Raw genomic sequence first — 27,543 nt, forward strand, 5'->3', positions numbered from 1 at the left:
CTGCCATTTAGAGCAAAAAAAAAAAAAAAGAAAAAACAACGAACTTACCGAGTATCGGGCCAGATTTGCGACTGGACACGGGGCTTCCTTACAGACAGAACTCAACACATCGCTCTTAAATCAACAGACGTAAACATAATATCATAATATCCGGAGTACCACAAGGAAGTATGATAAGACCGTTACAAACCCCCGTGGTGTTTCTAACATATAGCGTGTGTATATCTGATTTCCTAATATTGTCTCCACAGTGGAATTCTGATGATTAAGATGACCCTGCCGTTAACAACTTATACCTAGGGATTTCCGTAAGTATCGTGTTTTAGTTTTCTACAGTTCAGTTTAGCTTATCATACTCATCATTCCTATCGGAATGCTGCTAGAATGAATCACAACTATTTTCAGAAAACATATACAGACCGAAGAATTGTATAAATATGAAGCACACAATGTCAGAGTCTACCCCAAATGTAATTTTCAGATTGGCGCAACGTTTGTTTGACCTTCTTTAGACCAAACCTCATCTTCTCTCCTCTCTCCTCCTCCCCTTTATTAGTCAAACACAAGTAGGATGATACTGGTTACCGGAGAGAAGCCTCCTGGCTGGTATTTTCTGACAGCGCTCAGTGGACCAGCAAATGGAACTCAACACATTTAACGGTGAGTGTTTTGCTATATGGCAAGCCAGAGTGTGCATATCACACAGTGAAGTACAGAAAGAAACTGTACTGCACCGATGAACTGCTCACTGGGGCACTGGCCACTGTGCAGTTGACGTACCTGGCGTGCCTGCAAGTCTCTGCCTACACATTGGATACAATGTCCTAGTGCTGAAATTACGATTCAAGATTTACGTTTGCTGACTAGCAAGAGAAATTCCACTCAAGTATTCTCCCGTTAAGAAGCATTTCAGTGTGTCAGACTCCATACAGAGCTAAAGAATCGTCACCCGGGTAAACTGAATAAAAACTCTGCCACATAGACGCGAATTCACGCGCTCTCAGTGTCTAAAGCAACATTTTGTAAAATGTAATCGCCTGATTCACCTTTGTTTCTCTCGCCAGTGAAATCTCTAGGTCGATCCCTCGACTCATCGTGGCAGGGAAGTGCCCTCAATCGAGCCCCAGAGGGAAGTGCATCTATGCCACACCCCACTTCCTCCTGAACACCCTGCGTTTACATTTGCCCTCAGGCGATGATTTCCAGCGGCCATTACAAAAACATTACCTGCCGCTAAATGGACCACGAATCTGCCAGCCAGTCACCTGAAGCTAGTACTCCTTTTACAAGATTTTCTGGAAGTTCCCATTGCCCTTCCTACATCTTTAGCACTCCACCAATCAGAAACTCATCTTTGCTTTTCATCAGGATGGGTGCAGTGGTGCTTCCCATGAGAAAATTCAACTCGTAACCATCATTTGTGATCCCGCTCTTTCAAAATGGTTCAAATGGCTCTGAGCACTATGGGACTTAACATCTGTGGTCATCAGTCCCCTAGAACTTAGAACTACTTAAACCTAACTAACCTAAGGACATCACACACATCCATGCCCGAGGCAGGATTCGAACCTGCGACCGCAGCAGATCCCGCTCTTTCCTTCGCACTAAAAGGGATATCTTTCGCCTTGTTCCGCTCCCGATGTTATTTCTTCATTTACGATAGTCTGAAATTTTTTGGTTCACCAGATAGCAACCTCCTGTCTGCTCGGTCCACACTAAGGGGGTTTTGTCGCCTCCAGCATTCAAGACCTCTGCCTCCACCCTCCGCTCTCTCCTCAAGGCAGTAAATGTCCACTTCTGCAGAACACAAGTCTCTCAGCCCAGTAGAGACAACTCTGAAGAAGGGGCTTGATTGCAAAAAATGGAGTGATTTTGATCTTCATGTATGTCGTATGTATTATCCTTCTCACAAAAAATTCAAGTTTTAAACCTTCTCCCCCACACAAGTGCTATCCACCAGCTTGAAAAAAAAATTCGCTAAGAAATGACACTTACTTCAGTCTTTTCTGAGTAGCTCGCTTCAGGTGCATTTTAGGCAAAAAATATCAGTATCAGTTTTGAACAGGGTTAAATTTTCTTCATGTTTCGTACAGAACATGTAGGAAAATTTGGAACATCTACTGAGATACAAGGCTGTGAAAATCTACAGAAATGTCAAAACATCGCAAAACATTAGAAATGCCAGTGGTTTCACCGTAAAAAGTTTTTTAGTGCACACAATGCACTGTACTGTGGAGGACTTCCTTCTAGGTATATACACAATATTTCTAATTGCTCCCTAAAGATAAGGAGAAATGTTGCATTAACAGATTTAGTAAAAGTGTACCTGAAGCTGAAAATAACACCCACAGTCATAAATACCCCCCCATAACCATGGACCTTGCCGTTGGTGGGGAGGCTTGCGTGCCTCAGCGATACAGATGGCCGTACCGTAGGTGCAACCACAACAGAGGGGTATCTGTTGAGAGGCCAGACAAACATGTGGTTCCTGAAGAGGGGCAGCAGCCTTTTCAGTAGTTGCAGGGGCAACAGTCTGGATGATTGACTGATCTGGCCTTGTAACATTAACCAAAACGACCTTGCTGTGCTGGTACTGCGAACGGCTGAAAGCAAGGGGAAACTACAGCCGTAATTTTTTCCGAGGACATGCAGCTCTACTGTATGATTAAATGATGATGGCGTCCTCTTGGGTAAAATATTCCGGAGGTAAAATAGTCCCCCATTCGGATCTCCGGGCGGGGACTACTCAGGAGGACGTCGTTATCAGGAGAAAGAAAACTGGCGTTCTACGGATCGGAGCGTGGAATGTCAGATCCCTGCCGCCGTTGGATAAGCAGCTGCAGCAGCAAGTCGTATACTCCTAGCTCACTCATTTGTTACATAGTTTAATTCTTAATTTCTTTGCGTGTTTTTGGTACTTGCATTGTTTAATTCATAAATTTCGGGCGTATTATAGTATTTGAGAGTTGTAGCATCGCGTTTTAGTACCTGAATAGTGTAAATTCGCGTAGTCGTCTGTCAACTGTTTTTGTTTTGAACGGCCAGTGTCGGTTGGTCACAGTCAGTGTGCTCCCTGCCGCCGTTGGATAAGCAGCTGCAGCAGCAAGTCGTATACTCCTAGCTCACTCATTTGTTACATAGTTTAATTCTTAATTTCTTTGCGTGTTTTTGGTACTTGCATTGTTTAATTCATAAATTTCGGGGGTATTATAGTATTTGAGAGTTGTAGCATCACGTTTTAGTACTCGAATAGTGTTAAATCGCGTAGTCTCCTTCCGCCGCCGAGCAGTGTGTCAGCAGTGCACAAGTGGCAGCATTACTGCATTTACTAGGCAATCTTGTATTTTAATAACCGCTTCAATTTTGTGTCGTTTTGTTTGCGCTCTCTGTAGATTAGTTCATACGTTCTTTGCACAGTTTTTAGCATGGATAGGGACTGCAACTGCTGTGTTCGGATGCAGGCTGAGTTGGCATCCCTTCGCTCCCAGCTTCAGGCAGTGTTGGCTTCGGTCACACAGCTTGAGGCTGTTGCCAATGGGCATCACTGTGGGGGTCCGGATGGGGGTTTGTCGGGGACGGCCAGCTCGTCCCACGCATCCCCCGATCGGACTACGACTGTGGTTGCCCGGGATACTGCCCGCATTGAGGCTGATCCCTCACCTGTGGTAGAGTGGGAGGTTGTCTCAAGGTGTGGCAGGGGGCGAAAGACATTCCGGAGGGCTGAACGGAAGGCCTCTCCAGTTTGTCTGACGAACCGGTTTCAGGCTCTGTCTCAGGCTGATACTGATCTTCAGCCTGACATGGCTGCTTGTCCTGTTCCAGAGGTTGCCCCTCAGTCTGCAAGATCCGGGCAGTCGCAGAGGGTGGGCTTACTGGTAGTTGGGAGCTCCAACGTCAGGCGCGTAATGGGGCCCCTTAGGGATATGGCAGCAAGGGAGGGGAAGAAAACCAAAGTGCACTCCGTGTGCATACCGGGGGGAGTCATTCCAGATGTGGAAAGGGTCCTTCCGGATGCCATGAAGGGTACAGGGTGCACCCATCTGCAGGTGGTCGCTCATGTCGGCACCAATGATGTGTGTCGCTATGGATCGGAGGAAATCCTCTCTGGCTTCCGGCGGCTATCTGATTTGGTGAAGACTGCCAGTCTCGCTAGCGGGATGAAAGCAGAGCTCACCATCTGCAGCATCGTCGACAGGACTGACTGCGGACCTTTGGTACAGAGCCGAGTGGAGGGTCTGAATCAGAGGTTGAGACGGTTCTGCGACCATGTGGGCTGCAGATTCCTCGACTTGCGCCATAGGGTGGTGGGGTTTCGGGTTCCGCTGGATAGGTCAGGAGTCCACTACACGCAACAAGCGGCTACACGGGTAGCAGGGGTTGTGTGGCGTGGGCTGGGCGGTTTTTTAGGTTAGATGGCCTCGGGCAAGTGCAGAAAGGGCAACAGCCTCAACGGGTGCGGGGCAAAGTCAGGACATGCGGGGACCAAGCAGCAATCGGTATTGTAATTGTAAACTGTCGAAGCTGCGTTGGTAAAGTACCGGAACTTCAAGCGCTGATAGAAAGCACCGAAGCTGAAATCGTTATAGGTACAGAAAGCTGGCTGAAGCCAGAGATAAATTCTGCCGAAATTTTTACAAAGGCACAGACGGTGTTTAGAAAGGATAGATTGCATGCAACCGGTGGCGGAGTGTTCGTCGCTGTTAGTAGTAGTTTATCCTGTAGTGAAGTAGAAGTGGATAGTTCCTGTGAATTATTATGGGTGGAGGTTACACTCAACAACCGAGCAAGGTTAATAATTGGCTCCTTTTACCGACCCCCCGACTCAGCAGCATTAGTGGCAGAACAACTGAGAGAAAATTTGGAATACATTTCACATAAATTTTCTCAGCATGTTATGGTCTTAGGTGGAGATTTCAATTTACCAGATATAGACTGGGACACTCAGATGTTTAGGACGGGTGGTAGGGACAGAGCATCGAGTGACATTATACTGAGTGCACTATCCGAAAATTACCTCGAGCAATTAAACAGAGAACCGACTCGTGGAGATAACATCTTGGACCTACTGATAACAAACAGACCCGAACTTTTCGACTCTGTAAGTGCAGAACAGGGAATCAGTGATCATAAGGCCGTTGCAGCATCCCTGAATATGGAAGTTAATAGGAATATAAAAAAAGGGAGGAAGGTTTATCTGTTTAGCAAGAGTAATAGAAGGCAGATTTCAGACTACCTAACAGATCAAAACGAAAATTTCTGTTCCGACACTGACAATGTTGAGTGTTTATGGAAAAAGTTCAAGGCAACCGTTAAATGCGTTTTAGACAGGTACGTGCCGAGCAAAACTGTGAGGGACGGGAAAAACCCACCGTGGTACAACAACAAAGTTAGGAAACTACTGCGAAGGCAAAGAGAGCTTCACTCCAAGTTTAAACGCAGCCAAAACCTCTCAGACAAACAGAAGCTAAACGATGTCAAAGTTAGCGTAAGGAGGGCTATGCGTGAAGCGTTCAGTGAATTCGAAAGTAAAATACTAGGTACCGACTTGACAGAAAATCCTAGGAAGTTCTGGTCTTACGTTAAATCAGTAAGTGGCTCGAAACATCATGTCCAGACACTCTGGGATGATGATGGCATTGAAACAGAGGATGACAAGCGTAAAGCTGAAATACTAAACACCTTTTTTCAAAGCTGTTTCACAGAGGAAGACCGCACTGCAGTTCCTTCTCTAAATCCTCGCACCAACGAAAAAATGGCTGACATTGAAATAAGTGTCCAAGGAATAGAAAAGCAACTGGAATCACTCAACAGAGGAAAGTCCACTGGACCTGACGGGATACCAATTCGATTCTACACAGAGTACGCGAAAGAACTTGCCCCCCTTCTAACAGCCGTGTACCGCAAGTCTCTAGAGGAACAGAAGGTTCCAAATGATTGGAAAAGAGCACAGGTAGTCCCAGTCTTCAAGAAGGGTCGTCGAGCAGATGCGCAAAACTATAGACCTATCTCTCTGACGTCGATCTGTTGTAGAATTTTAGAACATGTCTTTTGCTCGAGTATCATGTCGTTTTTGGAAACTCAGAATCTACTATGTAGGAATCAACATGGATTCCGGAAACAGCGATCGTGTGAAACCCAACTCGCATTATTTGTTCATGAAACCCAGAAAATATTAGATACAGGCTCCCAGGTAGATGCCATTTTCCTTGACTTCCGGAAGGCGTTCGATACAGTTCCGCACTGTCGTCTGATAAACAAAGTAAGAGCCTACGGAATATCAGACCAGCTGTGTGGCTGGATTGAAGAGTTTTTAGCAAACAGAACACAGCATGTTGTTCTCAATGGAGAGACATCTACAGACGTTAAAGTAACCTCTGGCGTGCCACAGGGGAGTGTTATGGGACCATTGCTTTTCACAATATATATAAATGACCTAGTAGATAGTGTCGGAAGTTCCATGCGGCTTTTCGCGGATGATGCTGTAGTATACAGAGAAGTTGCAGCATTAGAAAATTGTAGCGAAATGCAGGAAGATCTGCAGCGGATAGGCACTTGGTGCAGGGAGTGGCAACTGACCCTTAACATAGACAAATGTAATGTATTGCGAATACATAGAAAGAAGGATCCTTTATTGTATGATTATATGATAGCGGAACAAACACTGGTAGCAGTTACTTCTGTAAAATATCTGGGAGTATGCGTGCGGAACGATTTGAAGTGGAATGATCATATAAAATTAATTGTTGGTAAGGCGGGTACCAGGTTGAGATTCATTGGGAGAGTCCTTAGAAAATGTAGTCCATCAACAAAGGAGGTGGCTTACAAAACACTCGTTCGACCTATACTTGAGTATTGCTCATCAGTGTGGGATCCGTACCAGATCGGGTTGACGGAGGAGATAGAGAAGATCCAAAGAAGAGCGGCGCGTTTCGTCACAGGGTTATTTGGTAACCGTGATAGCGTTACGGAGATGTTTAACAAACTCAAGTGGCAGACTCTGCAAGAGAGGCGCTCTGCATCGCGGTGTAGCTTGCTCGCCAGGTTTCGAGAGGGTGCGTTTCTGGATGAGGTATCGAATATATTGCTTCCCCCTACTTATACCTCCCGAGGAGATCACGAATGTAAAATTAGAGAGATTAGAGCGCGCACAGAGGCTTTCAGACAGTCGTTCTTCCCGCGAACCATACGCGACTGGAACAGGAAAGGGAGATAATGACAGTGGCACGTAAAGTGCCCTCCGCCACACACCGTTGGGTGGCTTGCGGAGTATAAATGTAGATGTAGATGTAGAATCGGGCAGGTAGGTTAGAAAATTTAAAAAGGGAAATGGATAGGTTAAAGCTAGATATAGTGGGAATTAGTGAAGTTCGGTGGCAGGAGGAACAAGACTTTTGGTCAGGTGATTACAGGGTTATAAATACAAAATCAAATAGGGGTAATGCAGGAGTAGGTTTAATAATGAATAAAAAAATAGGAGTGCGGGTTAGCTACTACAAACAGCATAGTGAACGCATTATTGTGGCCAAGATAGACACAAAGCCCATGACTACTACAGTAGTACAAGTTTATATGCCAACTAGCTCTGCAGATGATGAAGAAATAGATGAAATGTATGACGAGATAAAAGAAATTATTCAGGTAGTGAAGGGAGACGAAAATTTAATAGTCATGGGTGACTGGAATTCGTCAGTAGGAAAAGGGAGAGAAGGAAACATAGTAGGTGAATATGGATTGGGGGGAAGGAATGAAAGAGGAAGCCGCCTTGTAGAATTTTGCACAGAGCATAACTTAATCATAGCCAACACTTGGTTCAAGAATCATAAAAGAAGGTTGTATACCTGGAAGAATCCTGGAGATACTAAAAGGTATCAGATAGATTATATAATGGTAAGACAGAGATTTAGGAACCAGGTTTTAAATTGTAAGACATTTCCTGGGGCAGATGTGGATTCTGACCACAATCTATTGGTTATGAACTGCAGATTGAAACTGAAGAAACTGCAAAAAGGTGGGAATTTAAGGAGATGGGACCTGGATAAACTGAAAGAACCAGAGGTTGTAGAGAGTTTCAGGGAGAGCATAAGGGAACAATTGACAGGAATGGGGGAAAGAAATACAGTAGAAGAAGAATGGGTAGCTCTGAGGGATGAAGTAGTGAAGGCAGCAGAGGATCAAGTAGGTAAAAAGACGAGGGCTAATAGAAATCCTTGGGTAACAGAAGAAATATTGAATTTAATGGATGAAAGGAGAAAATATAAAAATGCAGTAAATGAAGCAGGCAAAAAGGAATACAAACGTCTCAAAAATGAGATCGACAGGAAGTGCAAAATGGCTAAGCAGGGATGGCTGGAGGATAAATGTAAGGATGTAGAGGCTTGTCTCACTAGGGGTAAGATAGATACTGCCTACAGGAAAATTAAAGAGACCTTTGGAGAGAAGAGAACCACTTGTATGAATATCAAGAGCTCAGATGGCAACCCAGTTCTAAGCAAAGAAGGGAAGGCAGAAAGGTGGAAGGAGTATATAGAGCAGGGCCGCACAAGGTGCATGCACCGGTGCATCGCACAGTGCAGAGTGCAGAAGACGGCTGCGCTATGTTGACGACTGTGCAGACCCCACACTCCTCGGCTTTGCGCAACAGCGCTGCCTCTCACTTTCTTAGCTTGTGTCGCTCGCGCCGCCTGTCTCGGCCTGTTTCAAAGCTTTTACCCTGTTGTCTTCGTCATTGCCAAATACTAATGTACACTAGGTGGAGAGCTTAGTTCGGTGTACCGGTACAAAAGAGATTTATATAATAACTGTAATGGTAACAATTTTAAATTTGATTTCAACACAAATGTATCTTCCTATGTGCTCTTTATTTTATTTGCAATTATTCTACTAAGATCTGGAGCAAGAGATTGGCTGACAGCAATTCTGAGAGAAATTTTTAAATTACAATTAGAAATACTCGCACCCAATCTAGTTTTTGTACAAGACAAAACAGAAAAAAACCTTTCACATACACGAGTGGAACCAAACATAGAAATAATCATCGCTACTTCTCTGTGTAACTTGGGAAATTCTTCCTTCGGCAAATTATGGTAGAATTGGAGCAAACCTTTTGTATTCTAAAACACATCCTTTCGGTGAACATCGCTTTGCAAATTAGTTAGTTCGAAATGTAAATCTGAAGGCGCACTTTCAATATCCATCGAAAAAGGCTTCACAAAAACATCGAGAATTGGCTGCAGGTAGGTAATTTCCTGAAACAATAACAAAGCCAATGTTAATAAATCAAAGTAATGTAAGCCGTTGTTTCGAAGTACTAAAATGCAATAGATTTTAATAAACATATAATGTGCACTATTGGTTTTAATGTAATGTTACACTTGCAGATGTAACGCAATCTCCTTTATTTAGCTGTATGTCATATACCGGCACATTACCTGGAATCGGTCGTTAAACGCATTTTCAAGGGATTGTAGCACTTCGACATATTTTTCAAAGCGCGCTCCTTCCTGCACAGATGCTGTCAAACAAAAACATAGTACCGTTTTGATTGGAGCGGTTATAAAAATCAGGCTGTTTTAATAAAGGTACAATTTATATCTCGCTTACCTAATTCAGGAAAGTGTTGTGTATTTTTCTCTGAAAGGTTGTTTTTAAGGAGCTTCAGTTTATACTAGAAAGCGTTTATTTTGCTGATCATATCGTTGATGAGATTGTTTTCTTTTTGGAGTTTCAGACTTAAATCATTTAGGAAAGCCATAATGTTTGCTAAAAATCCTAAATCAGCTACCCATTCAGGGTCGTGAAAAAGTGGCTCCGGACGTCCTTTGCTGTCCAAAAACTGAGCCACAGTGTGGCGTAGTCAAAAAATTCGGGAAATCACTTTCCCATTGCTCAGCCAGCGCACCTCAGCGTGGTAGGGAATATCTGGATACTCCTCTTCAAAGGAAATCAAAAATTCTTTGAACTGACGATGAGTGAGTCCATGAGAACGAATGTAGTTCACGATACGGACCACTACCTTCATCACATCTTGCAGACCGATAACTTTCGCACAAAGAGCCTCTCGGTGTGCAAACCAATGAACGGAAGGTAAATTCGGCATGTTAAGTTTTTTCCGCAGTAGGGCAATAAACCCTTTTGTTTTACCGCACATTGCTGGTGCCCCGTCTGTGGTTACGGAAAACAGCTTTTCCCAAGGGAGTCCTATTCCTTCAGCTGCCATTTCAACAGCTGCTAAAATATCCGCCCCTGTAACAGTGTCGTTCAACGAAATCATATCCAGGAGCTCTTCCGTTACATGTAGGTCGTCGTCCACGCCACGCAAAAATATTGCTAACTGAGCCGTGTCGATAATATGCGTGGACTCATCAAGTGCGATGGAGTACGCTAGGAAGTTTTCAATTTTGGCTGCCAGTTCTTCATGCAAATTCTCAGCAATGTCGTTGATTCTCCGATGTATTGTCATTCTGGAAAGTGGTATTCTGCTGTACGCGGGAGCTAATGTGGGATTCATTGTCTCTACTACGTCCAACATATTTTTATTAATGGCCCGTCCATAAATGGCCTCCCAGCTCTTGCTAAACGTAGAGCAACTTTGTAACTAGCTCTGAGAGTCCTTTAGCAACACCCCTCATCTTCTTCACCCTAAAGTAGAGAAAAAAAGATATGTTAGAAATAATTTATGCGTAAACGAAAACTAAGGAATCTAAACAAATGTTATTTCGTTTCGCATGATCTTTAACCAAAATATACTTGCTAAAGTACTTGCAACAAACCTCGTTTGTAGATACAGAATTCTCTTCTGCAAGAGTTTGTAACTTCCGTAATTCTTCCTCTCTGGCATCCTCTGTTATATCACTACACTTTTCTGAATGCAATTTGCTGTAGTGCCTTTCAATAGACGATTTTCTGACACACGTAATTAGACATTTGGCTTTATCGCCACAACGCATAAAAAAGTAGGAGAGTTCCCATTCCGGTTTAAATTGACTTTCGGCAATTTTCCCCTTTTTTTGGAGCAGATGGTTCCATTATTCCGGTAATTGTCTTACGGTTACGTATTCCAATGTTGGCTAAGCCGTCTGGCAGCGCATTCGGCAGCGCACAGCATCGGCCTCACCTAGCAAGCCGAGTTGAGACGAAGTATGCCGAATTGAACCGATGCACTGTGCAGGCACTCGCTGCACCTCGCTTTGCACGCGTGCGGTTTTCCGTGTTTGTGCGGCCCTGGCTTAACGCTTGGCCAGCACTTACATGGGCCACCCTCCGGGCCCGCCGAGCGCTGTTGGCAAGCGGTGTGCACTCAGCCGTGCTAAGGGCAGTTGAGGAGCTACTTGATTCAGAAGTAGCGGCTCCGTTCACTCAAACTGATAACGGCCGAGAGAACGGTGTGCTGCCGACATACTTCTCCATATGCGCACCCAGTGCCACCTATCGGTTGAGGATGACACGGCGGCCGGTCAGTACCGTTGGGCCTTCCGAAGTCTACTTGGACGGAGTTTATAGGGAGTAACTACAAATATTTTGTTTCTGAAGATTTTCGTAGTCTCTTATCCCTATAGCTGTTCCGAATTTTCCAACGAGCTATATACGAAACTTGTAAGAAATTTAACGCTCTTTGAAACTGATAGACTGCCGGCCGGATTGGCCGAGCGGTTAAAGGCGCTACAGTCTGGAACCGCACGACCGCTACGCTCGCAGGTTCGAAACCTGCCTCGGGCATGGATGTATGTGATGTCCTTAGGTTAGTTAGGTTTAAGTAGTTCTAAGTTCTAGGGGACTTATGACCACAGCAGTTGAGTCCCATAGTGCTCAGAGCCATTTGAGCCAAACTGATAGACTGGAAACGAGTTACGGAGAAATAACTGAAAAAAGTGCCATTTCTTACCGATATTATCAAGATGGAATATAAAACACAAGGGGGAGAAGGTCTGATAGTTTTTTCACAAGAGGGGTAATACATAAAAAACGTTTTAAAATAAAAGTTACTCCACTTTGTTCAATCCAAAATGCTGTCTCTTCTGGGCTATCTTCGCAGCCTCTCTTTAGTTAACAGGGTGTTTGAGGAACGCATGGCCTGCTTCGCCTTTCCTGTCAGTGTTCAGCTCCAACTAACTCCCAAACGTGCATTATTACAACAATTGTTAATACATGGTGCTAGCCAGTGTCAGCCAATGAAATTATTCATCATCCGATTGTGCATCGTAAACAGTGATCCAATATAAATTAAAATTTAAGAGAATATTAAATGTATGGTGGTAAAAAATTGTCGCTTAACACCGTTACTGTTTACATTGTATGTAAATGATCTAACAGAAAACGTCGGAAGCTCTTTAAGACTGTTCGCAGGTTATACGGTTGTGTATAAGAAAGTAGCAACGCCAGAAGACAGTAGCCATTTGCAAAATGACCTACAGAGGTCTGATGAATTTTGCAGACTGTGGCAGTTGACACTGAACTAAATGAGATATATTGTGCATACAAAGAAAGAGAAGGACACTAATGCACAACTACATCATTTATGAGAAACTGATGGAAACAGTATCTACCGTAAAATATCTAGGACTATCCAGTGCGCCCACAAGTCGAATGACCACATAAAACAACTAGTAGGAAAATAAGATGACAGACTGAGAGTCATAGGAAGAATCTTAAGGAAATGTAACTCGTCTACTAAAGAAGTGAACCGAGCGAGGTGGCGCAGTGGTTAGCACACTGGACTCGCATTCGGAAGGACGACGGTTCAATCCCGCGTACGGCCATCCTGATTTAGGTTTTCCGTGATTTCCCTAAAAGCGCTCCAGGCAAAGGCCGGGATGGTTCCTTTGAAAGGGCACGGCCGACTGCCTTTCCCATCCTTCCCTAATCCGATGAGACCGATGACCTCGCTGTTTGATCTCTTCCCCTAAACCACCACCACCTACTAAAGAAGTGGCTTACAAGGCACTCGTCCTACGGATTCTTGAGTACTGTTCATCAGTCTGGGATTCTTACAAGGTAGTACTGACAGAAGAGATAGAGAAGAACCAACGAAGTGTGGCACATTTCGTCACAAGATCGTTTAGTCCTCTCGAGAGTGTTACAGACGTTCTTAAACTCCCTCCAGTGGTAGGCAGTACAAGAGAGGCGCTGTGCATCGCGGTGAGTGTTACTAGTGAAATTTCGAGAGAGCACTTTTCGGGAAGAATCGCAGACTATATTACTTCCACCAACATACATCTCGCGAAATGACCATGACGACAACATTCGAGAAATAAAGCTAATACAGAGGTTTGGTGACACCCATTCTTTTCACCCCCCACTCGCGAATGGAACAGGGGAGGAGTGATCTCTTAGTGATAACACAAGTACCTACCCCCCACGCATCTTTAAATGGCTTACGGCGTATGATGTAGATGTAGACACAGTACATCACTATCGTCTCAGCAAAACAGACACAGTGTCACCGGTATCAATTTCTACTGCATCGCAAAACCATGGCTCGTTGCAGTACCTTGTAATGAAAATACAAAATACAACACTCAGATTAGAAAAGAAATCACACAATAAACTATCGCCATCGATACGCCGTTAGTAACAATAAATCCTTTATCTCTATTTAACCAATGTAACTAACCAAATGTATTACTGCAGCATTAATTTCGTTATCGCATAATAAAATTTCAGTGTCCACATCTACCATCAATGATAGGGACGATACCTCTCCACAACTGACTATAATGCTCCTCATATACAGGGTGTTTCAAAAATGACCGGTATATTTGAAACGGCAATAAAAACTAAACGAGCAGCGATAGAAATACACCGTTTGTTGCAATATGCTTGGGACAACAGTACATTTTCAGGCGGACAAACTTTCGAAATTACAGTAGTTACAATTTTCAACAACAGATGGCGCTGCAAGTGATGTGAAAGATAAAGAAGACAACGCAGTCTGTGGGTGCGCCGTTCTGTACGTCGTCTTTCTGCTGTAAGCGTGTGCTGTTCACAACGTGCAAGTGTGCTGTAGACAACATGGTTTATTCCTTAGAACAGAGGATTTTTCTGGTGTTGGAATTCCACCGCCTAGAACACAGTGTTGTTGCAACAAGACGAAGTTTTCAACGGAGGTTTAATGTAACCAAAGGACCGAAAAGCGATACAATAAAGGATCTGTTTGAAAAATTTCAACGGACTGGGAACGTGACGGATGAACGTGCTGGAAAGGTAGGGCGACCGCGTACGGCAACCACAGAGGGCAACGCGCAGCTAGTGCAGCAAGTGATCCAACAGCGGCCTCGGGTTTCCGTTCGCCGTGTTGCAGCTGCGGTCCAAATGACGCCAACGTCCACATATCGTCTCATGCGCCAGAGTTTACACCTCTATCCATACAAAATTCAAACGCGGCAACCCCTCAGCGCCGCTACCATTGCTGCACGAGAGACATTCGCTAACGATATAGTGCACAGGATTGATGACGGCGATATGCATGTGGGCAACATTTGGTTTACTGACGAAGCTTATTTTTACCTGGACGGTTTCGTCAAGAAACAGAACTGGCGCATATGGGGAACCGAAAAGCCCCATGTTGCAGTCCCATCGTCCCTGCATCCTCAAAACGTACTGGTCTGGGCCGCCATTTCTTCCAAAGGAATCATTGGCCCATTTTTCAGATCCGAAACGATTACTGCATCACGCCATCTGGACATTCTTCGTGAATTTGTGGCGGTACAAACTGCCTTAGACGACACTGCGAACACGTCGTGATTTATGCAAGATGGTGCCCGGCCACATCTCACGGCCGACGTCTTTAATTTCCTGAATGAATATTTCGATGATCGTGTGATTGCTTTGGGCTATCCGAAACATACAGGAGGCGGCGTGGATTGGCCTCCCTATTCGCCAGGCATGAACCCCTGTGACGTCTTTCTGTGCGGACACTTGAAAGACCAGGTGTACCGCCAGAATCCAGAAACAATTGAACAGCTGAAGCAGTACATCTCATCTGCATGTGAAGCCATTCCGCCAGACACGTTGTCAAAGGTTTCGGGTAATTTCATTCAGAGACTACGCCATATTATTGCTAAGCATGGTGGATATGTGGAAAATATCGTACTATAGAGTTTCCCAGACCGCAGCGCCATCTGTTGTTGAAAATTGTAACTACTGTAATTTCGAAAGTTTGTCTGCCTGAAAATGTACTGTTGTCCCAAGCATATTGCAACAAACGGTGTATTTCTATCGCTGCTCGTTTAGTTTTTATTGCCGTTTCAAATATACCGGTCATTTTTGAAACACCCTGTACGTTTAAATGCATCACCGTCGATTAAAGCATACATGTACGTATTCTCTTCCTCTCAGCATATAATATCTTAATAATATATTCACATTCGTATTCATTCTACTGTTCACCTACTTCTTCGAAACACTCCTTAATATTCTCCCAGTTATCCTCCATTTGTTGTTCTAGTTGTTTTAATTTGGAGAGTGACAAGATCTCCTATGTTATTGGGAATAATGACATGCCACGATAATTAGTCACCTGTGTAATACTTCCTTCCTTGTGTTCTGTCTTACTCCTTTCCGGCCATTCACTTCTCACTGAGTACTTCCTTTGCTGTTTGTGTTGTTTGCGTTTTACGTAATCCCCTTCTTCTTTCACAGATTTACTGCATTTTCTTTAAGCAATTACACGACCCTTCGATGAATGATCATAATTAACGTTCCACCATTTCCGTGGTATTTACTTTGCTCCCTGTACCAACTACCTGTATTTTGTTACTGATCGAGCTAGCTCTATGAATGCTTTTTTCCTTTAGTTTCTTTGAATTGAGTCCTAACATAGCTGTTGTGTTGCTCTTTTAGTTAGGAGGCGTGGGTTTGAACTTTATAAAAGAAACATTGTATTTGTATATCTCCGTTTTGATTCTGACATTAATTATTTCTAGACTCCTTCGAGATATAGTAGTCTGTCTAAAATTCTCCTGTTGGTGAAGTAGCTGATCGCCACGTTCTTTGCTTTCTCGATAGGTGCCACAAATGCGTGGAAATTACCTGAAGATTGTTGTTGTCTGACAATTCAACAAACCGTTTCCAAATTTTGTTATTGTTTTTATGTGCCATGTAGAGGCCATCAGTATTTGTAAACCCTTTTTTGCCTTCCACTGTATCCATTAAAATCACCTAGTAAGAATTTCATGTTGTATTTCATAATCTTCATGAGTCTAGTAGCTATAGCATTTCTCGATTTGTCTATGTTTTCAGACCATTTCTAATTTTTATCGTTTGTTGGTGCTACGGCGTTAATAATTAGTACGTATCTAAAATTATTCTGGTTCAAATGGCTTTGAGCACTATGGGACTTAAAATCTGAGGTCGTCAGTCCCCTATAATTTAAAAGTACTTAAACCTAACTAACCTAAGGACATCACACACATCCATGCCCGAGGCAGGATTCGAACCTGCGACAGTAGGAGTCGCGCGGTTCAGACTGAAGCGCCTAGAACCGCTCAGCCACACCGGCCGGCTATTAGTCTGGAATACTGCCATCCTGTAGAGAATATTTAGTAACATACTGATTTATGAACAACAATGAAAATGTTTCGAAGCAAAGTAGATACTATATATCGGAATTAAATTTAGTGATAAAGATGGCAACAGAAAATGACCGCCACGGACAACTGTTCAATATCCAAAATGTGTATTAAGGCGTTTGAAAGATCTGGTACAATTTGTGCCGATGTTCAGTCTTCAAATGACACATATCTTTAAGGTGTAGATGGTGCTTCATACAGGAAAAGTGTCATAAAATGCTGAAGAAAAGTTTTGCAGACGTCTAAACATCATTCTTCACTCTCTAAAGAAATGTAGTAACTTGGTACGGAGTGCAGACCATAGTTTCCTAATGTCAAGTAATCTAGTAACAACATCTGAAAATTTGTGTAAAAAGATTATATCTGCCCTGTGTCGTCTTTATTGAGAAAATAATAGTCATTTAACATATGAGACTGAAGACTGAAGTTTTAAAAACATGTCCGCAAATTACAGAAGTACAATAAAAATTACGACTTTAGACGTGCAACGAAGTGACATTGATATGGACTAGACAAATGGTTGGCCGAGCTCTGGACGTATGTTGAATCCTACTGTCTAAATAGGACCTTAAAAACCCTTGATATTTGGAGATATGGGCTGGTCGTTTCAAGACGATGCATCCGTGATGTTTTGTAAACGAGCCACTGGTGTGACGTCGGGCGATCTTAGTTTTACGTCATCACGACTATTGGTTTTTCCTTCGTGGTTGTTTCATTATATCTACAGCTATAAACAAGATCTAAAAACCACTCTGAAGAGCATGGCAGAGCGACACGTAGGGGAACGGAGCATATTCCGAGATTTTTCCCGTAATAGTTGTTTTCAAAAGTAAGCTTCCACAAACATTTGCCAGTGCCGGCTTTTTCAGCATATCCGTGGCGCGAACCAGTGAGACAAACATATCTGCGACCATCGGCGTTGCCCTTTCTTGATTCATCCAGTGTATCCCTCCCTCCTCGAATACAACGGTTCCCGTCAGGTCGCCGAAGTTACACAACGCCAGGCGTAGCCGGTGCTTGGATGAGTTACCGCTCGGGTACGTTACGCGCTGTTGATAATTTTCCCTTTGCCGTTCCGGCAAAGCGGAGGAGGGTTGGTGGCGTAAAGTTCCTGGTCACCAGACTTTGCGCCAGTGTCCTGATTTAAATTTTAAACCTGTTAGCAGTGTCTCATGATCTGAGAACATGTCACACTGTCGTCTGTCGGATGGAGACGTCAAGACACGTCGGCCTGCTTGGTGCTGTTTAAGAGTAGGCTGTGTGCCGGCATTGCGTTTCATCATCTCCGTTCTCTCATCATCATACAACGAAAAGAAGGCACAACGCTACACACATGCCTACAAGAAACAGGTACGATTAACATACAACTCTCAAGCATCGCGGAAGAAAAGGGCAGTGTGTGTGACGGACAGGAAAAATCGTTCCATTTAGGCAGTCGAACCTGCCCTTCGGGGTCTTCCAGCCAATCCTGTCATATGGCTTTACTTTTTATTGATGTTATTTGGTATGGCTGACACGCATTTCATAAAATGCTAAGATTGAGCGCATACCTATTTTATAAGCCTCGTCTTTTACAGACTGCCTGCATTTTCCTAGTACAATATAACGAACCAAAATCTGCCGGCTACTTTAATTACGATTGAGTTTATGTGAACATTCGAGTTCATATCAACAGAAATTGTTACATCCAGGTCTTTGTATGAGTTCACAGATTGTAATTTTGACTCACGCATATTGTAGTCATAATACAATACTTCTCTTCATTATGTGAAGCGCATAATTTGCTTTCTCGTACATTAAAATTAAGTTGCCAATCTTTGCAACACGTTGAAATCTTGTCAGTGTAGGAGTGCATATTTGTGCAGTTTTTTTGCAGCTGGTGCGGCATTATTAATAACTGAGGTGGCAAAACGCATAGGGTACCGATAGTATATATAGAGATGGCAATACTGTCACCTACACAAGATATAAAAGGGCAGTGAATTGGCGGAACTATCATTTGTACTCAGGTGATTCATGTGAAAAGGTGTCCGACGTGATTATGGCCGATGACGGGAAGTAATAGACCTTGAACGTAGAATGGTAGTTGGAACTAAACGCATGGGGCATTCTATTTCGGAAATCGTTAGAGCATTCAATATTCCGAGGTCTACAGTATAAATAGTGTGCAGAGAATACCAGCGACCGAGAGCAGCGGCGTTTGCATAGAGATGTCAGTGCTAAGAGACAAGCAACACTGCGTGAAATAACCGCAGAAATCACTGTGGAGCGTGCGACAAACGTATCCGTTAGGACAGTGGCACAGACCCTAAGAAGCCATGGAGCGAGGTTGCCAACAAGGCAATCTGTGAGCTAAGTAAAATTATTAATTCGAAAGTTGATGATGGTTCCATAATGGTGTGGGCTTTGTTTACTTGGAATGGAATGGGTCCTCAGGTCCCACTGAACTGAACATTGAATGGGAACGGTTATGTTTGGTTTCTTGGAAGCCATTTGCAGCCACTCATGGACTTCATGTTCCCAAACAACAATGGAGTTTTTATAGATGACAATGAGCCGTTCACTAGTCCACAATCGTTCGCAGTTGGTTTGAAGAACTTTGTGGACAATTCGATGGACTGGTTTGGCCATCCAGATTCCCACCGAATATTAATGGGATTTAATCGAGAGGTCAGTTCGTGCACAAAATCCTGCACCGGCAACTCTTTCACAATTACGAACGGCTTTAGAGGCAGCATGGCATAGTATTTTTGCAGCGGCTTCCAATGATTTTTTGAGTCAGTGCCATGTCGAATTACTGCACTACTCCGGGAAAAAGAACGTCCGACACGATATTAATAGGTATTCCACGACATCCGTCATCTCAGTTTAATCTGAGGTTAGTATTATTATTGTATCGCTGGTTATTAATATACAAAACGAACGGCAAAGGATCCATTTCCCGGTAGACGCCTGAACTTGGTTCAAATGGTTCAAATGGCTCTGAGCACCATGCGACTTAACTTCTGAGGTCATCAGTCGCCTAGAACTTAGAACTAATTAAACCTAACTAACCTAAGGACATCACACACATCCATGCTCGAGGCAGGATTGGAACCTGCGACCGTAGCGGTCGCTCGGCACCAGACTGTAGCGCCTAGAACCGCACGGCCACTCCGGCCGGCACGCCTGAACTTACTTCTACTTTTGCTGATGACTCTCCAGTCAAAATAACGTTCTGCATACACCCTAGCAAGAAATCCTCAATCGTGACATAATTTTCTCTGATAATCCATAAGGTCGCACTTTTGTTAATAAGCGTTGGTGTGGTCAGTAATAAGATGTTTTAGAAAGTTAAGGAATACAGCATCCAGCTAAATGACTCGATCTGTGCGGTCTTTCAGGATCCCATGTGAAAAAGAACGTGTTGGGTTTCGTATGATCTATGTTTTCAGAATCCACTATGGGTGGAATGGAGGAGGTCGACCTGTACGAGATATCTCACAATATTTGAGCTCAAAATAAGTTTTAGTGTTCATCAACAGACCGGTCGTCAGTGAAATTGGACGGTAGTGTTGTGGGTTACTTTTGCTGCCCATTTTTTAGAGCTACGTGATCTGTGTTTCTCTCGAACCACAGGGCACAGTCTTTCGCGTATTCTACTTTGAAAACGAACAGTTGGAAACGGAGATCAGCAGTTACGCTTTTGCTTTTCTACTTTCAGATACGATTCCTTCGCCATCGTTGAGTGCCTAGGCGTTAAGTGCACACCTCTGCAGCTGCTCGCTCATGTCGGCACCAATGATGTGTGTCGCTATGGATCGGAGGAAATCCTCTCTGGCTTCCGGCGGCTATCTGATTTGGTGAAGACTGCCAGTCTCGCTAGCGGGATGAAAGCAGAGCTCACCATCTGCAGCATCGTCGACAGGACTGACTGCGGACCTTTGGTACAGAGCCGAGTGGAGGGTCTGAATCAGAGGCTGAGACGGTTCTGCGACCGTGTGGGCTGCAGATTCCTCGACTTGGGCCATAGGGTGGTGGGGTTTCGGGTTCCGCTAGATACGTCAGGAGTCCACTACACGCAGCAAGCGGCTACACGGGTATCAGGGGTTGTGTGGCGTGGACTGGGCGGTTTTTTAGGTTAGATGGCCTCGGGCAAGTACAGAAAGGGCAACAGCCTCTAAGGGTGCGGGGCAAAGTCAGGACGTGCGGGGACCAAGCAGCAATCGGTATTGTAATTGTAAACTGTCGAAGCTGCATTGGTAAAGTACCGGAACTTCAAGCGCTGATAGAAAGCACCGAAGCTGAAATCGTTATAGGTACAGAAAGCTGGATGAAGCCAGAGATAAATTCTGCCGAAATTTTTACAAAGGCACAGACGGTGTTTAGAAAGGATAGATTGCATGCAACCGGTGGAGACGTGTTTGTCGCTGTTAGTAGTAGTTTATCCTGTAGTGAAGTAGAAGTGGATAGTTCCTGTGAATTATTATGGGTGGAGGTTACACTCAACAACCGAGCTAGATTAATAATTGGCTCCTTTTACCGTCCTCCCGACTCAGCAGCATTAGTGGCAGAACAACTGAGAGAAAATTTGGAATACATTTCACATAAATTTTCTCAGCATGTTATAGTCTCAGGTGGAGATTTCAATTTACCAGATATAGACTGGGACACTCAGATGTTTAGGACGGGTGGTAGGGACAGAGCATCGAGTGACATTATACTGAGTGCACTATCCGAAAATTACCTCGAGCAATTAAACAGAGAACCGACTCGTGGAGATAACATCTTGGACCTACTGATAACAAACAGACCCGAACTTTTCGACTCTGTAAGTGCAGAACAGGGAATCAGTGATCATAAGGCCGTTGCAGCATCCCTGAATATGGAAGTTAATAGGAATATAAAAAAGGGAGGAAGGTTATCTGTTTAGCAAGAGTAATAGAAGGCAGATTTCAGACTACCTAACCGATCAAAACGAAAATTTCTGTTCCGACACTGACAATGTTGAGTGTTTATGGAAAAAGTTCAAGGCAATCGTAAAATGCGTTTTAGACAGGTACGTGCCGAGTAAAACTGTGAGGGACGGGAAAAACCCACCGTGGTTCAACAACAAAGTTAGGAAACTACTGCGAAAGCAAAGAGAGCTTCACTCCAAGCGTAAACGCAGCCAAAACCTCTCAGACAAACAGAAGCTAAACGATGTCAAAGTTAGCGTAAGGAGGGCTATGTGTGAAGCGTTCAGTGAATTCGAAAGTAAAATTCTATGTACCGACTTGACAGAAAATCATAGGAAGTTCTGGTCTTACGTTAAATCAGTAAGTGGCTCGAAACAGCATATCCAGACACTCCGGGATGATGATGGCATTGAAACAGAGGATGACACGCGTAAAGCTGAAATACTAAACACCTTTTTCCAAAGCTGTTTCACAGAGGAAGACTGCACTGTAGTTCCTACTTTAAATCCTCGCACAAACGAAAAAATGGCTGACATCGAAATAAGGGTCCAAGGAATAGAAAAGCAACTGGAATCACTCAACAGAGGTAAGTCCACTGGACCTGACGGGATACCAGTTCGATTCTACACGGAGTACGCGAAAGAACTTGCCCCCCTTCTAACAGCCGTGTACAGCAAGTCTCTAGAGGAACGGAAGGTTCCATATGATTGGAAAAGAGCACAGGTAGTCCCAGTCTTCAAAAAGGCTCGTCGAGCAGATGCGCAAAGCTATAGACCTATATCTCTGACGTCGATCTGTTGTAGAATTTTAGAACATGTTTTTTGCTCGCGTATCATGTCGTTTTTGGAAACACAGAATCTACTCTGTAGGAATCAACATGGATTCCGGAAACAGCGATCGTGTGAGACCCAACTCGCTTTATTTGTTCATGAGACCCAGAAAATATTAGATACAGGCTCCCAGGTAGATGCTATTTTCCTTGACTTCCGGAAGGCATTCGATACAGTTCCGCACTGTCGCCTGATAAACAAAGTAAGAGCCTGCGGAATATCAGACCAGCTGTGTGGCCGGATTGAAGAGTTTTTAGCAAACAGAACACAGCATGTTGTTATCAATGGAGAGACGTCTACAGACGTTAAAGTAACCTCTGGCATGCCACAGGGGAGTGTTATGGGACCATTGCTTTTCACAATATATATAAATGACCTAGCAGATAGTGTCGGAAGTTCCATGCGGCTTTTCGCGGGTGATGCTGTAGTATACAGAGAAGTTGCATCATTAGAAAATTGTATCGACATGCAGGAAGATCTACAGCGGATAAGCACTTGGTGCAGGGAGTGGCAACTGACCCTTAACATAGACAAATGTAATGTATTGCGAATACATAGAAAGAATGACCCTTTATTGTATGATTATATGATAGCGGAACAAACACTGATAGCAGTTACTTCTGTTAAATATCTGGGAGTATGCGTACGGAACGATTTGAAGTGGAATGATCATATAAAGCCGGCCGCGGTGGTCTAGCGGTTCTAGACGCTCAGTCCGGAACCGCGCGACCGCTACGGTCGCAGGTTCGAGTCCTGCCTCGGACATGGATGTGTGTGATGTCCTTAGGTTGGTTAGGTTTAAGTAGTTCTGAGTTCTAGGGGACTTATGACCACAGCTGTTGAGTCCCATAGTGCACAGAGCCATTTGAACCATTTGATCATATAAAATTAATTGTTGGTAAGGCGGGTACCAGGTTGAGATTCATTGGGAGAGTCCTTAGAAAATGTGGTCCATCAACAAACGAGATGGCTTACAAAACACTCGTTCGACCTACACTTGAGTATTGCTCATCAGTGTGGGATCCGTACCAGATCTGGTTGACGGAGGAGATAGAGAAGATCCAAAGAAGAGCGGCGCGTTTCGTCACAGGGTTATTTGGTAAGCGTGATAACATTACGGAGATGTTTAGCAAATTCAAGTGGCAGACTCTGCAAGAGAGGCGCTCTGCATCGCGGTGTAGCTTGCTGTCCAGGTTTCGAGAGGGTGCGTTTCTGGATGAGGTATCGAATATATTGCTTCCCCCTACTTATATCTCCCGAGGAGCTCACGAATGTAAAATTAGAGAGATTCGAGCGCGCACGGAGGCTTTCCGACAGTCGTTCTTCCCGCGAACCATACGCGACTGGAACAGAAAAGGGAGGTAATGACAGTGGCACGTAAAGTGCCCTTCGCCACACACCGTTGGGTGGCTTACGGAATATATATGTAGATGTAGATGTACAAGTTTTGTGCCACTAACAGTCTTCATTCGTGCCATAATTTCTGTGAGTTCTGTGTGTGTTTTTTGATAAGATTCTGCTAAGGTGCTTATAGAAGATTTGACTCACACCCCTTTTAGCAGACCAAGGGGTGTCATTCAGCATCCCTACATGGTGATATGTAAGCTTTTGGTTATTTATTCCATAGTTCCGTTTTATTACAGTATCACAACAAATAGAAGGTAGTTGTTTTGCATTTGCAATTAGAAATGAGACGTTCTTTCAATATGTAAGTTCCTTTATAGCTTAACAGTTTTATTTGTTAATATTTACGTTGAAGGAATACATGTTATGGGAAACACACATCGCACTGCACAACCGACCGCTGCAATAATCTATCCGTCTCATGTACTAAAATTTCGAGATATGTCTTTCAAGTCGCAGCCTTTCCGCCTGCATGACACGCAACCGTGCAACCTCAGTAGTATGTACGGTTGCTTCTTCGTCGGCGCACAGAGGGTGCCAGCGCTGTGCCTTGCTATAGACCAACAGAATTTCTGAATGAACTGGAGTTACTTAAGTGTGAATGTCACTATGTCGTAAGTCATTTTCTCATTCGTATTAGTGTACTGCTTTCTGGCAGAAGATGTGTGCTATTCCCATGCTGTGACATTATTTCCCAGAGCTAGGTTTATAATGAACTACTTCCGTTTCTTGCCCTTCTGCGTATATGTCTCCAAATCTGGGATAGAAAGGACTGCAATGGTTTGCAAGCGATATGCAGCGCTCGTTATTAGTTTGGACAGTAATAATTTATTATTGGAGCATTTTTCATACTACAGAATATCCTAATGTCTTGATTATCACATTGCTACAGAAATTAAACATGAAGCTGCTCTTTACTTAAGTATGAGATATCGCAAGTGCTGATAGGAATACACAATCAATACCTCTGACCAATCTCTCAAATTTTAGTACGCCTCGGTGCCATAGTGTACACAACTGAACGTCTACAAAAGTTTTTCGCATGGGGCACAGTATATATATATATCGAGTATTAAATCACGTTGCGGGCGTGCATCTGGGACAGCAATAGTTATACATAGGGTGGTCCATTGATCGTGATCGGGACAAATATCTCACGAAATAAGCGTCAAACGAAAAAACTACAAAGAACGAAATTGTCTAGCTTGAAGGGGGAAACCAGATGACGCTGTCATAGATCAAACGGATATCAACTGCGTTTTTTAAAATAGGAACCCCCCATTTTTATTACATATTCGTGTAGTACGTTAAGAAATATGAATGTTTTAGTTGGACCACTTGTTTCGCTTTGTGATAGATGGCGCTGTAATAGTCACAAACATGTGGCTCACGATTTTAGACGAACAGTTGGTAACAGGTAAGTTTTTTAAATTAAAATACAGAACGTAGGTACGTTTGAACATTTTATTTCGGTTGTTCCAATATGATGCATGTTCCTTTGTGAACTTATAATTTCTGAAAACGCATGCTGTTACAGCCCGATTACCTGTAAATACCACATTAATGCAATAAATGCTGAAAATGATGTCCAGCAACCTCAATGCGTTTGGCAATACGTGTAATGACATTCCTCCAACAGCGAGTAGTTCGCCTTCCGTAATGTTCGTATATGTATTGACAATGCAATGACGCATATTGTCAGGCGTTGTCGGTGGATCACGATAGCAAATATCCTTCAACTTTCCCCACAGAAAGAAATCCGGTGAACGTGTGCTCCATGGTATGGTGCTTCGACAACCAATCAACCTTTCATGAAAAATGCTATTCAATACCGCTTCAACCGCACGCGAACCATGTGCCGGACATCCATCATGTTGGAAGTACATCGCCATTCTGTCATGCAGTGAAACATCTTGTAGTAACATCAGTAGAACATTACGTAGGAAATGAGCATACACTGCACCATTTAGATTGCCATCGATAAAATGGGGGCCAATTATCCTTCCTCCCATAATGCCGCACCATACATTAACCCCCCAAGGTCTTTTATGTTCCACTTGTCGCAGCCATCGTGGATTTTCCGTAGCCCAATAGTGCATATTATGCCGGTTTACGTTACCGCTGTTGGTGAATCACGCTTCGTCGCGAAATAGAACTCCTGCAAAAAATCTGTTATCGTCACGTAATTTCTCTTGTGCCCAGTGGCAGAACTGTACATGACGTTCAAAGTCGTCGCCATGCAATTCCTGGTGCATAAAAATGTGGTACGGCTGCAATCGATGTTGATGTAGCATTCTCAACAACGACGTTTTTGAGATTCCCAATTCTCGCGCAATTTGTCTGCTACTAATGTGCGGATTAGCCGTGATAGCAGCTAAAACACCTACTTGGGCATCATCATTTGTTGCAGGTCGTGGTTGACGTTTCAAATGTGGCTGAACGCTTCCTGTTTCCTTAAATAATGTAACTATCCGGCGAACGGTCCGGACACTTGGATGATGTCGTCCAGGATATCGAGCAGCATACATAGCACACGCCCGTTGGGCATTTTGATCACAATAGCCATACATCAACACCATATCTACCTTTTCCGCAATTGGTAAACGTTCCATTTTAACACGGGTAATGTATCACGAAGCAAATATCGTCCGCACTGGCGGAATGTTACGTGATACCACGTACTTATACGTTTGTGACTATTACAGCGCCATCAATCAAAAGCGAAAAAAATAGTCCAACTAAAACATTCATATTTCTTTATGTACTACACGAATATGTAATAAAAAATTGGGGTTCCTATTTAAAAAAACGCAGTTGATATCCGTTTGACCTATGGCAGCACCATCTAGTGGGTCAACCATAGCGCGATCTGGTTTCCCCCTTCAAGCTAGACGAGTTTCGTTCTTTGTAGTTTTTTCGTTTGATGCTTTTTCGTGAGATATTTGGCCCGGTCACTATCAATGGACCACCCTGTATTTGATGTTTCAGCTGGTAAATGTACAGGCATCTTCAAGGCGAAACGACGACTGAATTAAAATCATTTGAAGATGGTTGTACGATTAACAATCGAAACAACGGAAGAAGAAATAAAGAGTATTTCAAAACATTCTTTACAACTTTCATCACAAATATTTCAGAAATGGGTATTGGTAGAGAGCCACGGTTTGCGGAATAATGATCACACACACCTCAAGTTTTAACACTGCTTAACAACGTTCAATGTAAACGCTATCAGCAGCACGCAGAATGTCTAAACGATATTCTAGTTCCTTCTATGTCGAATCTAGCATGTCATCATTAACGATTGCAGATGCTGCTCTGATGCGAGATCGCGGTTTCTGCGGCTCCCACTTCGGGACTGACAGACAGCGTCCTAGACAAAGCCCCACCGAAGAATGCCTAGTGGGGTTATCTCTGGAGACCACGTGGGACGGGAAATGAGTCCTTCTCTGCCAATCCAGCGACCTGGAAATGTGTCGTCCAAAGCCTTCCTAACGATCGAGGCCCACTGAGGGGGGGGGGGGGTATCATCCTGCTGCAGCATTATGTCGGGTTTCAGTTCTTCGACCTGTGGAAATGCAAACTGTTTCAACATGTCCAAATAATAAATCGGGGATTCTCAGAGCCCACATCCTGACACTTTGTGCATTTACCTCCCTGGGCACATAAAAGCTGGCTTCGTTCTAGAACGTCACCTTTTTCAGTTAGTCTGAGTCATCGACGATGATAGTGTCTCTCAGCTGCAGATTGCGCTTTCACTTGTCATCACGTTGAAGTGCATGCAGCAGTTGCACCTCTTAGACCTGA

At 43.7% G+C, this 27,543-nt stretch overlaps 1 protein-coding gene across 1 annotated transcript in view; it reads left to right on the plus strand.

The window, feature by feature from the left end:
- LOC126103249 (otoferlin-like) overlaps window positions 1–27,543 on the plus strand; it is a 159,481-nt gene that overhangs the window by 6,932 nt on the left and 125,006 nt on the right. The window lies entirely within an intron of this gene.

The sequence above is a fragment of the Schistocerca cancellata genome, chromosome 1, assembly GCF_023864275.1.
Source record: "Schistocerca cancellata isolate TAMUIC-IGC-003103 chromosome 1, iqSchCanc2.1, whole genome shotgun sequence".
In the NCBI taxonomy this organism is placed as follows: Eukaryota; Metazoa; Arthropoda; class Insecta; order Orthoptera; family Acrididae; genus Schistocerca; species Schistocerca cancellata.